The 13,420-nt window shown below is 44.0% G+C and overlaps 1 protein-coding gene and 1 long non-coding RNA gene across 3 annotated transcripts in view; one reads left to right on the forward strand and one right to left on the reverse strand.

The window, feature by feature from the left end:
• Window positions 1-13,420, forward strand: part of LOC142761180 (uncharacterized) — a 233,307-nt gene that overhangs the window by 86,132 nt on the left and 133,755 nt on the right. The gene's annotated exons all lie outside the window — the stretch shown is intronic.
• LOC142761177 (histone H3-like centromeric protein A) overlaps window positions 1-13,420 on the reverse strand; it is a 90,817-nt gene that overhangs the window by 19,473 nt on the left and 57,924 nt on the right. The window lies entirely within an intron of this gene.

Here is a 13,420-nt window from a genome sequence, read left to right on the forward strand (position 1 = left end):
CGTCTTATCAGAGTTGTCCTTGAATTAAATGGAGAAGATGTTTTGGAATATTGGGCAGGGGCGTAGCTGGGGGGAAACATTATGAAAAATGGGGGAACCCCACATCGATTTTTCCAATTATTATTTTTTTTTTTTTTTTAGATCGACGTGGGCCCCTCCCCCCCACATTTTTATAGCCAGCCAGATACAACAGAGCAGCAGCCGAGCATTACCAGGGTGGGAAGGGCCACTGTTTTTGTACTTTACCAGCCTGCGGCTGCCCCGGTGCCGGTGATCACTACAGATGGGGTCCGCCTGCCTGGACCTCCGCCAATCAGTTGTATTGGAGGGGGTGCAGCGATAGTGAGAGCGCTGCTTCCCCTTCATTCCGGTCACTTCTGAATCGCCGTCACACCGCAGTGAGAGCGCTGCACCCCCTTCAAAACAGCTGATTGGCGGGGGTCCCGGCAGGCGGACCCCGACCCATCAGTTATTGATAGCCTATCCTGGGGATAGGCCATACATTTTTAGGGACTGGACAACCCAGGCCCCAGCAGGCAGTAATAGTATACTTACCCTCCTCTTCAGCTCCAGCCGCAGCGGAGGTCCTGACTCCATCCAGAGTCGGGATGTTGCGCACAGCGATGCGACGTCATGACGTGAAGAGACGCCAGGATCTCCCCTGCGCTCGGAACGAGGAGGATAAGTATATTGTCAGTTACTATAGTAACAGGGGCACGTGTAGTTTATTTCATAGGCCCCAGGAGGTACTATAGTAACATTTTATAGATGTGGTGCGAGGGGCCGCGGGCTATTGTGGCAGCTGCGACCCCTATAGTTATGCCACTGTATGGAGAAATGACTATACAAGGGATAAGATTTATTTGCTAATAGTGGTGTCAGGGATCATTACTATGTATATTGTTTGAAAAATATTATCCTCACACATATGTATATACATTTCAGTTCTTTGTGTAATATACTGACATATATAACAAGTTCTTTGTTCATGTCGGACACACCTATGGAAGACACCGCCCCCTGGAATGCAAGAAGAGTGAGTCTGAGAAACTGGTGGGGGCTTGGGCACTCCCACATCTCTGGGGAGGAGGCATGTGTCTCTTTCTGTGTTTCTTTGTTCTGAATAAAAAGTTTTCAGTCTTCCTCCTGGCTGAGAGAGGGAAGCTGTGTACCAAACATATTTGGCTGGTTTACTTCTTCCAGGCATGCCTTCAGCTTTCAATTTACAGAGGTGGTTATTCGGTGTGAAATACGGACTTGACATTTGGCGCCCGAACGTGGGGCCTCACTCGAGGAAATATCAAAATCCGGACAATCGACAATCACAGGGTGAAACTGAAGACTCAAAGTTGCCCACTGAAGGAATTTGATCACCTCCGCAACACGGTAAGCAAGTTAATTTTATGAATCTTCGACTTATCTGTGTTAGTGGACAGTCTTGTGGCGATCTGTAGAACCCTTTTGTTGATTTACTGGATTATCTCAGGCGACAGAGGTGATATTTTCCGCTGTGAGGTCAAAAAAACCTGTGAGACCTTAGTCGCGCTCGACTAACCATCGTCTGGGTAATTAGGGACTAGATAGAAAATACGCGGACACAATATAGATGTGTGATAAGTCGTGGATAGTATTATAACCTGTCCTATACGCGGGCACACAGGGTGCAATGATGCACTGATAAGACGTGTGATAAGACGTGAGACAGGTGCAAGCGGGGTGCAATGCAAAACACTGATAAGTCGTGTGATAAGGCATACGCGGTGTGTATGAAAAAAACCCAAAAAAAACAACCTGTTAAGTTGTGTGATAAGTCGTGGGTAATATATATATATATATATATTAACCATGTCAGAGAGTTATAGACCGAAGATTGTTATATAAATTACGTGTATAATATAGACTGTTAGAATGGATGGTTTATGGTCCATATTCAAATCATCAGGATCACCCGATCCTATTCATGATTTGGTGAAGTGAATGGAAGTTAGGAATAAGAAAGGTATTGTATGTTATAGGTATTAGAAAACACAGGACCAGCCGACGCCCGGTAATGGTGTCCGTACCTCATGTTGAGTGTGTCCTCATTGTGGGTGGGAAACCCCCCCCCCTCACAGCTGCGCACTGTGTTTCCAATGGGAGAGGCTGCCCCCCACCACCCACCCCTGATGTGGTCACGCCCGGCTCAACCAAATCAGTATGAAATAATCGCCTTGTTAATTTTGTCATTTTTAGTGTCTTTCCTATTTTTAGGTTCCATGCTAGACGCTGTTCACTGATGAAGCAACACGTCATCATAATATAGAGATGGTGGCTGACAGATTGGATACTGTTACAGATTATGTGGTTGATGTTTTGAATATAGATAATTCCTATACAATGGTGTGATGAATGATTGCAGATACCTATGTTGTTTTGCCGGCATTGAAAGTGTTAAGATTGTGAGACTAGACGCTGTTAGAAGCTGTGAGTGTGTGACCCCCCCGCCTCCCCCCTGTAGTATGCTGTGTTTGGGAGGAGGAGGGGGGCTGACTGGGTGCAGTCTGCAGAGCTGATGAGACAAAGGATTTCAGTATGCACTGCTGAGAGATATATATATATCAGTGATGTCTACAAACCTAAATAAATTTCTTCTCTTTGCGCATGCGCTGTTGTTTATAAAAGTTACGATATTTATGTGTTGTGATGTGATCAGATTTCATGTGTTCTGATGTTAATTCAGATGTATTAAGCTATAGATACTGTGAGACACGGGGGGGGGGGGGGTTTGAAAATGTATGTGCCCCCACCGTTCCCTATTTTTATATACAGTTTATTGGTTTGCAGTAATTAATGTTATCAGATATAATATTTTCACATTATAATGATTTCACACATGAGTTATGTCATTGTAAAGATAAAATGTATTTTCGTCAGGAAAAAGTCATTATTGTTTCAGGCTGTTGTACATTACAGGGGGTTAAACTAGTGCCCGACTTTGTTATGTTGAGATGTAGTTTTGAACTCTTCTACATTACTTTCGGAGAGTCACAGTTCTCCCTGTAGATAATGCCCACATAGTGCCACACAGTGCCCATGTAGATAGCGCCAGTGTTCCCTTTAGATGGTGCCAATATAATGCCACAATACCCATGTAGATAGTGCCACCCCCCCCTGTAGATATCGCCACCGCCCTATACTTGGCAACATTCCCCCCTGTATTTTAGCAATATTCCCGCTGCAGATAGCACCCCCCCCCCCTGTATATGGCACTACCCTTTCTGTAATTAGCACCACTGTAGCTCCCTGTAGAAGCGGAATCCCTCTGGCCGAAGATTCCACACCTATAGGAAGCCCCTGATGTCTCTGTCCATATATGGATTGTGACACCAGGCGCTTCTCCAGTAGCGGAATCCCCGACAGAGTGACGGCCGGGGATTCCGCTCCTAGAGAGAGCCACTAGTGACAATGTCCAAATGGACAGTGCCGTCAGGGGCTCTCTAGAAGCGGAATCCCCGGCCAGTGCGATCTGACACTGGGGATTCTGCTCCTAGAGTCAGTCCAGGCACTATCTACTGTGGTGGGGTTGTGATTTGCAGGGGGGGGGGGGTGGCGGCACTATCCATTGCTATGAATGAAATCGGCAGCTAAATTGCACACTAAAATCAACAACAAAATTTGCAGATTTTGGTATGGATTTTGAGGCAGGTTCCACAGTGTACCCAACCTCAAAGGGTGACTTGTGTCTGAAGGAGTCTAAAGTTTTGAGCTGCAGTGAGGGCTCTGACCAATCAGCTTCTGTGTAGCTTAGCATAGTATGTGAGGTCATATAATTGACCAATCGGCTTCTAAATCCTGTATTCCAAGAGGACTGCCCAGGTGTAAATGCATTTTATGAAAATTAGCGCTCTTCCAGTATGGAGAAAACTGCTTTTCTAGGGCCACTTATATGTTGCTACTCTGGGTAATTGAATGTGCGACCCATTAACCCTTTCATGACCAAGGGTCATTGATGCCTCTGTGTCCTGGTCAAATTTTCCATTTTTGATATGCACTTCTTTAAACGATAATATCTTTGGAACTGCTTTGAATATCCCAATTAATTTCATTATGGTTTTTTTTACAAGACTTATAAGGCTTTAATTTTCTAGATTAGTTCAGTGTTTTTAAATTTTTCTTATGAGCAGACAAATCACATAAATAAAAAAATTATATATATATATATATATATATATATATATATATATATATACACACACACACCGTAGAGCTCTGTAACAATTAGTCACCCTGGATCGCTGTGAGGAGGGCTATATACACACGACCGACCGTGAAAACAATGACAGTCAACAACGGATCAACTGTCAGTTTTACATGGCTATTTTGCATCCATGTGTCTCAAAATTTTAATTCGTTTCCTGGCCGTCTGACACCATTTTTCACCGCCATTTGCCATCCGTTTTTCATGGACGTTAAAAAAATGGATGAATTATATTTAAGTTTTTTTTGTCCCACCCCCCTGAAAACACCACAGTGCCCATGTAGATAGTGATGCAATACCACTGTAGATAGTGCCACATTGCCCACATAGTGCCAGTGCCCACTGTAAATAGTGTCACAGTGCCCCCACCGTTCCCTATTTTTATATACAGTTTATTGGTTTGCAGTAATTAATGTTATCAGATATAATATTTTCACATTATAATGATTTCACACATGAGTTATGTCATTGTAAAGATAAAATGTATTTTCGTCAGGAAAAGGTCATTTTTGTTTCAGGCTGTTGTACATTACAGGGGGTTAAACTAGTGCCCGACTTTGTTATGTTGAGATGTAGTTTTGAACTCTGCTACATTACTTTCGTAGAGTCCACAAAGGGGGGAATGGTGAAGGGACTGATCAGGTACAATTTTGGTTTGTTTTGAATTAATTAATTTGGTTTCAGGAGATCTAAAAATGTGTAAGAGACCCCAATGAGTAATCCAGATTAAATGTGTATGAGAGTAACCTAAATGTTGAGGTTTTTCTGTGTAGATGGTTCCAGATCTTTCCAGAACAGTAAATACGGCACTGGGTAAGCTGTGCTGTAGTCTCCATCCAATATGAGGTATTGTGTAAAAGACCATCCCCCTCCAGCAAATTTACACATGAGGCAGAGGTGACGTCACCCACACGAGTCTTTATGGATTTAGATGGGGGAGAAGGCAAAACAAAAATTGTCTGGACATTGTTAATTTGATGTAAAGTTTTTAGGAATTTCTTTTATTTTTTATTTGTCTTTGTATTAATCAAGTATTTGCAGAACCTGATAAAAGTGAGATTCTCAAAGTGTTCTGGATTATCAGATGAGTGTGGAGAAGTGTATAACATTTGGTTTTATTTTAGAGGATGAAGACGCCACCCCTTTGAGATGTTCTATCTATATGCGACATGGGTTTCTAATGTAAATTTGTAATAAAGAGATTTTATTATACAGTATGTACAAGACAGGATACGAGGCACCAGGTAAATTACCCAGAAACCACTCTCACCTTCTTGTTCATCTCAAGGAGCGGAGCTGGAGGTGCTCGCTGAGGCTTGTAACCTGGCAAAAGGTAAGACGGCCGACATTTATACTGACTCTAGGTACGCTTTTGGCATCGCCCACAATTATGGGCCCATTGGTAGTAGGAACTTTATTGGATCATCGGGTAAGTCAATTGAGAGAGTGAGAGAAGACAGACCTGACAACAAGGGTATGTGCAGCCAGGTGTCAGTAAATTGGCTTGTCCCTGGATACAATAATGCCACCACTAGGTTTGAAGCAGCCGGCATGATGTGCGTATGGCATGACATAGGTAAAACAGCAAAGGTACCTGTGAAAAGTGCAGCCCGGCCAGATTACCAGTTCCAGCGACTGCAGAACATACAACTACCTGAGGTAGAAGTGTATGACAATGTGCTCGTGTGTGTAGACCTGTTCTCAGGGGGGTCTGAAGCCCGGCCTGTATCCTCCCCACTGCAGATGTTGTGTGTAAGTGACGGGGGAACAATGTTATCCCAAGTATTGACCTGATGTTTGTACAATAAGATATCAGCAGTTCTCCAGATGTTATCCCAAAGTTAGTTTGTTTAATAACTGTATTTAAGAAGTGTTGTGGGAATATTAAATACTGAGGTTAAGTTTTATGTAAAGTTCTAGACCAGCCTTAGCATTGGACTATTAGAGTCATGCGTCAGATAAAAGGTACAGAAGCGGAATATTCCCATTCGAAAACATTTTTATTTGTTTCTTTTTATTTTTGTTGTGAAAGGGAAATTTTAGAGCAGAGAATTCTGTGCAGTGTATATATGTGTATGTATAGATATATATATAAAGGAAAGAGAAATCAGTTTGTAGGTATCAGTTTTAGTTACTGACCAGTTTGAACGTTTAACATAAATCTGTCATTGTTTATGTTTTTCTTCAAGTTAATTATCTGATTAAGATCAATTACTGATTAGGCTATGAAAAGCTTGTTCTCCACAGGAAGAGTCCAACTGGGAGCGGAAGGCATGAGAACCAGATTCTAACAGAATGTGGACGGATAAAGGAATGTGAACCGGTAACACCCAATGCACTCTTGATGGCTTTTGCATTGATGGTGTATGACCTCACATATGCCCCAAGACTGCAAGGATCGATTTGGTAAGATCTAATTGGTATGTCCCAGGTTTTACAGCTGTTGCTGCTAAATTCTGTTAGAGCTGTTTGATTTGCCTACAGAACAGTCCAGACAGACCGGTGCCAACCTTATCATACCCGCCTCCCACAAAGAGAACCGACCTTGAGAGGCCTTCCCAGGTAGAACGAACCAGATTAGAGTAAGAAAAAATTGGTTTGAGACACTTGTCAAATAAACATGTGGAATCTGTGTATGTTTCTGTGAGGTGGAGATGTTCTAGGCAATCAGCTGAGATCAAGGTACAAATCCTGCTGAAAGAGTATCACCAAGTGCAAATGAAGTACCCAATAATTACACATCTTCTAGGTGCCATGTCCATTGTAACAGAGAAGTTTTATTTTGTTTTTTTCCTTATATAAAGGTGTTTGATGTCGTTTAAGGGCCTGACATTATTGTATGTACTTAGAACAACGTTTATAGTGTATGCGGATGATGTTATCACCAGATTAGTATTTATTTTAACAATTGACAAGAGTTGGGGGTCCCCAGCAAGTGCCAGTAAATATGAACTAAGAGACTTTTAATATGATGAACTCCATCACTGAGATGCGGCAGGCGCAGCCTGAGCCACTACAACGCGTTTATCATGAACAGACGGCAGTGTCACAATTCTAAGCGGCCGCCCAGACAAGTAACTTGCCAGAGAAAGAGTACAGATGCGGAGGGTTCGTGATAGTCACAATACAACTCCACTAATCCGCCTACGTGGGATCTCACCCCAGGCTCACAGCATGAGGTGCTATGTACAGTCTGATGACATAAACTAAAGGAGACGGTGTCGGACAGATGAGAAGGACCAAACCAAGTCCTGATGACATCAGAAAAGATCAAAGTAAAGACCAAAGACCTGAGTGAATCCGTCAGCAGGATCAAGTATTTTGATAAGTAAGTGACTAGGAGGGGGTAATAATAACTCCCCCACTGGACACCAACGTAGTCTGACTCCACAATTGTGTGGGTTACCCTGAGGGTGACAGTCAGTGAAGAGCAGAAGACAGGAGAAGAAGAAGACGATGGTGTACAGGACTGGCAATGAACTGATGGGACCCGAAACCTGAGGGTGATAGCATTATGATTATTAGTTGAGGCCCTATTGTTCATAATGTCTGAGGTTTATAATTATAATGTGTGTAAATATGCCACGGTGCTGCAAATTACAATCTGAGGAGTTTTATGTGGAGGTGTGAGGTGAAGATCACTGTGCTGCCCATGACCTGTCATATCTGCAGGGGTAAAGTCCCATTAGGACAGTAAATGACAGTGCGACAATTATTACTGTTAATAAAAATGTAGACCGGATTAATTATATATATATATATTACAACCAGCAGCGGTTTGTAGATTATATCAAGACAACCATCCTGTATCCAGAGGAGAATAGGGAAAGTTAGGACCACTCCGACACCTTGGAAGTCCAGGTACAAAGGGGGGTTACTCATCAGGAGTAGCTCGTCTCAAGCTGGTGAAGAAATCCAAAACCCCTACCCGCCTGGTTCGAGTGGTCAGTGATAGGTTGCTAGGCAAGACTCAGGGATAGAGTAATAATATTTTTAGGGGGGACTGTCAGGGATCATTACTATGTATATTGTTTGAAAAATATTATCCTCACACATATGTATATACCTTTCAGTTCTTTGTGTAATATACTGACATATATAATAAGTTCTTTGTTCATGTCGGACACACCTATGGAAGACACCGCCCCCTGGAATGCAAGAAGAGTGAGTCTGAGAAACTGGTGGGGGCTTGGGCACTCCCACATCTCTGGGGAGGAGGCATGTGTCTCTTTCTGTGTTTCTTTGTTCTGAATAAACATTTTCAGTCTTCCTCCTGGCTGAGAGAGGGAAGCTGTGTACCAAACATATTTGGCTGGTTTACTTCTTCCAGGCATGCCTTCAGCTTTCAATTTACAGAGGTGGTTATTCGGTGTGAAATACGGACTTGACATTGGACTGCCCCTTTAAGGGGATTAGTGACTGCTATACTGTATAAAAGGGGCGTCTGTTATTCAGGGACTTTGCTGGTCACCCAGAAAGGGGCGTGTGAAACATTTTCAGCTAAAAAGGGAGCCTTGGTGGACTATTCCTTTAAACAGGCTCTGTCACCACATTATAAGTGGTCTATCTTGTACATGATGTGATCGGCGCTGTAATGTAGATTACAGCAGTTTTTTATTTAGAAAAGCAATCATTTTTTACAGAGTTATGACCTATTTTAGCTTTATGCTAATGAGTTTCTCAATTGACAACTGGGTGTGTTTCACTATATGACCAAGTGGGCGTTGTGGAGAGAAGTGTATGACGCTGACCAATCAGTGACCAATCAGCGTCATACACTTCTCTCTTTTTTTTTTTCTTTATCAAAGATTTTTATTTTTGAGAATATACACAACATAACAGCATATACATGGTTTCATACATTTGCAAAATTCACACACAGTGCAATATAACCACTTCAATATCACCTAACATATGCAAAGACATAGAACAGTAGAAGGAGGCAACCTCCTAGTCAGTAAGCAAAAACGAAATAAAAATGCAGTGAAAATAACAATATCATAAGTGCAGCAAAGATAGTGCATTATTTAGGGAAACCAGTCCCCACAGGTGGATGACAATTATCGCATAAAAGTGCACATTATACGACAGACTAACACAGACACAAGACAACAAAGGGAAACACATACGGACATAGCACGCAAAAGGTAGACTTGATATAGGTATTCAAAAAAGGCCATCCAGCCAGAGAGGTAAATCATCACCACCCCGGAATCCACACCACACTGCCCAGGTGCGGACAAAGAGCTCAGCTTTACCCTGATCAGCAGACATCAACTCCTCCATCCTCATAATTCCGTTCACCTCCGTCACCCATTCCTTCAGGGAAGGCACAGTGCTAGATTTCCAATGACGAGGAATCACTGCTCTTGCTGCGGTTAAAAAATGCCGAAAGACACTCTTTTTGAGGTGTGAGAGTGATCCCGGAACCATGGAAAGTAAACCAATGGAGGCCGAGGTCTGAACCTCAGTATGACAAAGTTTATTACCGAGATCAAAAATCTTTCCCCAAAAGGGACGAAGTTTGGGACAATCCCACCAAATGTGCAGCATGGTTCCAGGAGCCTCCCCACACCTCCAGCACTCATCAGGTACATCAGGGAATATCCTATGCAGCAAAGAAGGACAGCGATACCATCTAGTGAGAATCTTATAATTTTTTTCCTGAGCAAAGCACGAGGTCGGTAGCTTATGCGCCAGGAAGAAAGATGTGCCCCACTCCTCAGCAGAGTGTCTAGTCCCCAATTCCTCATCCCATGCGGTAGTGAATGTCAGCTGAGAGTAATCGTATTTAGGTAGAAGGATCCTGTGTAAAAAGGACAGCACATGAGAGGGGGCAGTGGTCAACAACAAGTAGTGTTCCAGAGGAGTCTTATCCTGCAGCAAAGCACAATGGTCGCCCATTGAAAAAAGATAGGAGCACAACTGAAAATAGGACCACCAAACCGGACGTCCCCCCGGGCAGGCCCCAGAGACCTCAGACTGTGACAATATTGTACCCTCAGGTGTAAGAGTCTTAGCCAAGAAACCACCGTCCTGTCTCTCCCAACAGAGGAATGTGTCCACACCCACCGCCGGAGAGAAGGAAGGATCATCAAACAGAGGATTTAGAGGACCTGGACGGTGAACAATGTCCATCGTAGCAATGATCCGCTCCCAGACTACAAGAAACTGACGTGTGAGGGAAGGCAGAGAAGATGTAGGCCGCTGAGAAGCAGACAACCAAGGCAGAGACGACAGTGCAATGGGAGACATAGCCTTCTCAATGCGCACCCATTGCTTACCCGCACCTGGAACCAGTCTACCAATCGCATCAGTAACGCAGCTTGGTGGTAGCATTTAAAATCCGGCAATCCTGCCCCCCCCCTCAATTTTCGGTCGACTAAGGACAGTAAAACGAACACGAGGCTTAGAGGAGCCCCAAACAAATTTAGTTATGGCCCTATGCAATATTTGGAAGAAGCTCGTTGGAATTATGATAGGGACGGTTTGGAATATGTAAAGGAATTTGGGTAGGATGTCCATTTTTACAGCGTTAATGCGCCCAAACCACGATATGCGACTCCCACCATACGCCATTAAATCCTTCAAGGTGCGCTGCAGGATGGGTGTGTAATTTAGAGCGAACAAATCCGACTGGTGTATGGGAATTTGCACCCCCAGATATTTTAGAGATTTAGATTGCCATTTGAACGGGAAAACTCGAGCGAGATGGGTGGCTAAGGCAGTATCGAGAGATATATTCAATGCCTCCGATTTGGAATAATTGACTTTGAAATTGCTCACATGGCCAAACCGCTCAAATTCCCCGGTCAAAGATGGCAAGGAAACCATGGGAGTCGTAATGTATACCAGGAGATCATCGGCATACAATGCTAATTTGTGATGTTTTGCGCCAACACAGACACCATTAACATTAGGGTTGTTCCGCAGTGCCACGGCCAGGTGTTCCATGACCAAAACATAGAGTAAAGGTGAGAGTGGGCACCCCTGCCTCGTGCCATTAGAAATAGACAAAGATTCAGATAACAGACCATTAACTCGAACCCGTGCCGTAGGCCCATGATATAATGCCATAATCCTATCCACCATAATGGCGCCTAGGCCAACCTGTGTCAGGGCACTGCGGAGAAACACCCAATGTACCCTGTCAAATGCTTTTTCCGCATCGACCGAGAGTAAACACATCAGTATCTTATGGGATTGGCAGTATGATGTTAAAAGTAGGGTCTTGTTAGTGTTGTCCCGTGCTTCTCTACCACGCACAAACCCCACCTGGTCATCTGTGACCAAATCGTGTAAGGGAGGCGAGAGTCGAGAGGCCAGCAAGTTCGCAAAAATCTTAACGTCAACATTTATCAATGATATTGGTCGGAAGTTTGCGCACGCCGTCGGATCTTTGCCCGGTTTTGGTAAAAGGGTAATATGAGCCTCAAGGGATTGGGGTGCAAAGGGACATGAGGAAGACACTGAATTAAAAACTTTGGTCAAGAACGGAGCCAATTGATCCTTAAATGTCTTGTAGAATTTATTATTAAACCCATCGGGTCCTGGACTTTTGCCCAAGGGGGAATCTCCAATAGCGCGCTCCACCTCCGTTTCCAGAAAATCTTCCTCAAGTCCCAAAGCCTCCCCGTCCCCCAGGGACGGTAGCGCAGTGTCGTGCACATAACGGTCTATTTTATCACGCAACGCATCCGCCTGCATATCATGAAAATGGCCTTTAAGATTGTATAATGCCGAGTAATACTGTCTGAAGCAATCAGTGATGCCCACCGGATCATGAACCTCACCGCCCGAAGGAGAAGTAATTTTAGGGATATATGACGCCTGGGTGCGAGGATGTAGTATCCGTGCCAGAGACCTGCCACATTTATCTGCAAATTCGTACGAGTGTTTTCGCATACGGTCCCTGAATCGAGCGTGTGACTGGTCTATCAAAGACCGCAAGGATTCTCTCGCTGCAGTAAGTTCCGCAAATATCTGTGAGGAAAGCACTCGCTTATGACGGGATTCAAGGTCCCGTATCTGAGCAAGGAGCCGCGTAATGGCCACCCCTTTTTCCCGCTTCAAACGAGCCCCATGCTGGATCAGGACTCCCCTGACTACACACTTTAGCGCCTCCCACTGTAACGGTAATGGGGTGGTGTCACGTGTATGTACCTCAAAAAAACCGTTTAGCGAGTCCTTAAGAGCTGACACACACACTGAGTCACACAATAGATTATCGTTAAGTTTCCAAGATTGGAAATTGGGTACTGAACTAGGAAACGTAAGTGTCAGAAATACAGGGGAATGATCCGACCAAACCATAGGGCCCACCTCAGAAATAGGATGCCAGGTAAGCAAATGGTGGCTAATAAGAAAGGCGTCCAATCTACTATACATATTGTGTAGCGGGGGGAAGTAAGTGTATTCTCTTGCCTGAGGATGCAGGATCCTCCACACGTCAATCAATTGCATGGAATGCATCACAGTTTTCAAGGCTCCCAAGTGGGACTTCGGAACCGCTGACCTGCCCGAGGAGGTGTCAAGCCTGGCATCGAACGTCAGGTTAAAATCACCGCCCACAATCAAAACTCCCTCCGTGAACTCCTCCAATTTCCGCAAATACCTGCAGCACACTCGCGCCTGATCCTGATTGGGGAGGTACAAATTAGCTAAGGTGAACAGCTTATTCCGAATGGACAGTTTAAGAAACACATAACGACCACCCGGGTCAAGCAGAACGTCTACCAGTTTATGAGAGAGTGACTTGTGGATACAAATACTAGCACCCTTGGACTTGGATTCCGGGTTGGTACTGTGGAACCAGACTGGATAATAACGATTTGTAAACTGTGGAGTGTGGCCCACCTGAAAATGAGTCTCCTGTAAAAACAGGATATTCACACGTTCTTTGTGCATGTTGTACAATATCTGCGAACGCTTTTCGGGGACATTAAGCCCTCTAGCATTAAAGGTACAGATTTTCAGCTGCGCCATTTCCAACGCACGTATGTCTAGCAAATCAAGAAATGTGCTACAACAGTGAAGAGAAGGACAAGACAGACAAGGAAGGGAGACACGACAATGAGGACAAACAAGCGGGTGAACAAGCACCCACTCCTTGATCTAATCAAGGAGAAACAATCCAATATACACCGGATATAACCAGTGAAACCCTAAGAGGAGGAGTGTCAG

The sequence above is a fragment of the Rhinoderma darwinii genome, chromosome 4 (genome assembly GCF_050947455.1).
Source record: "Rhinoderma darwinii isolate aRhiDar2 chromosome 4, aRhiDar2.hap1, whole genome shotgun sequence".
Lineage (NCBI taxonomy): Eukaryota > Metazoa > Chordata > Amphibia > Anura > Rhinodermatidae > Rhinoderma > Rhinoderma darwinii.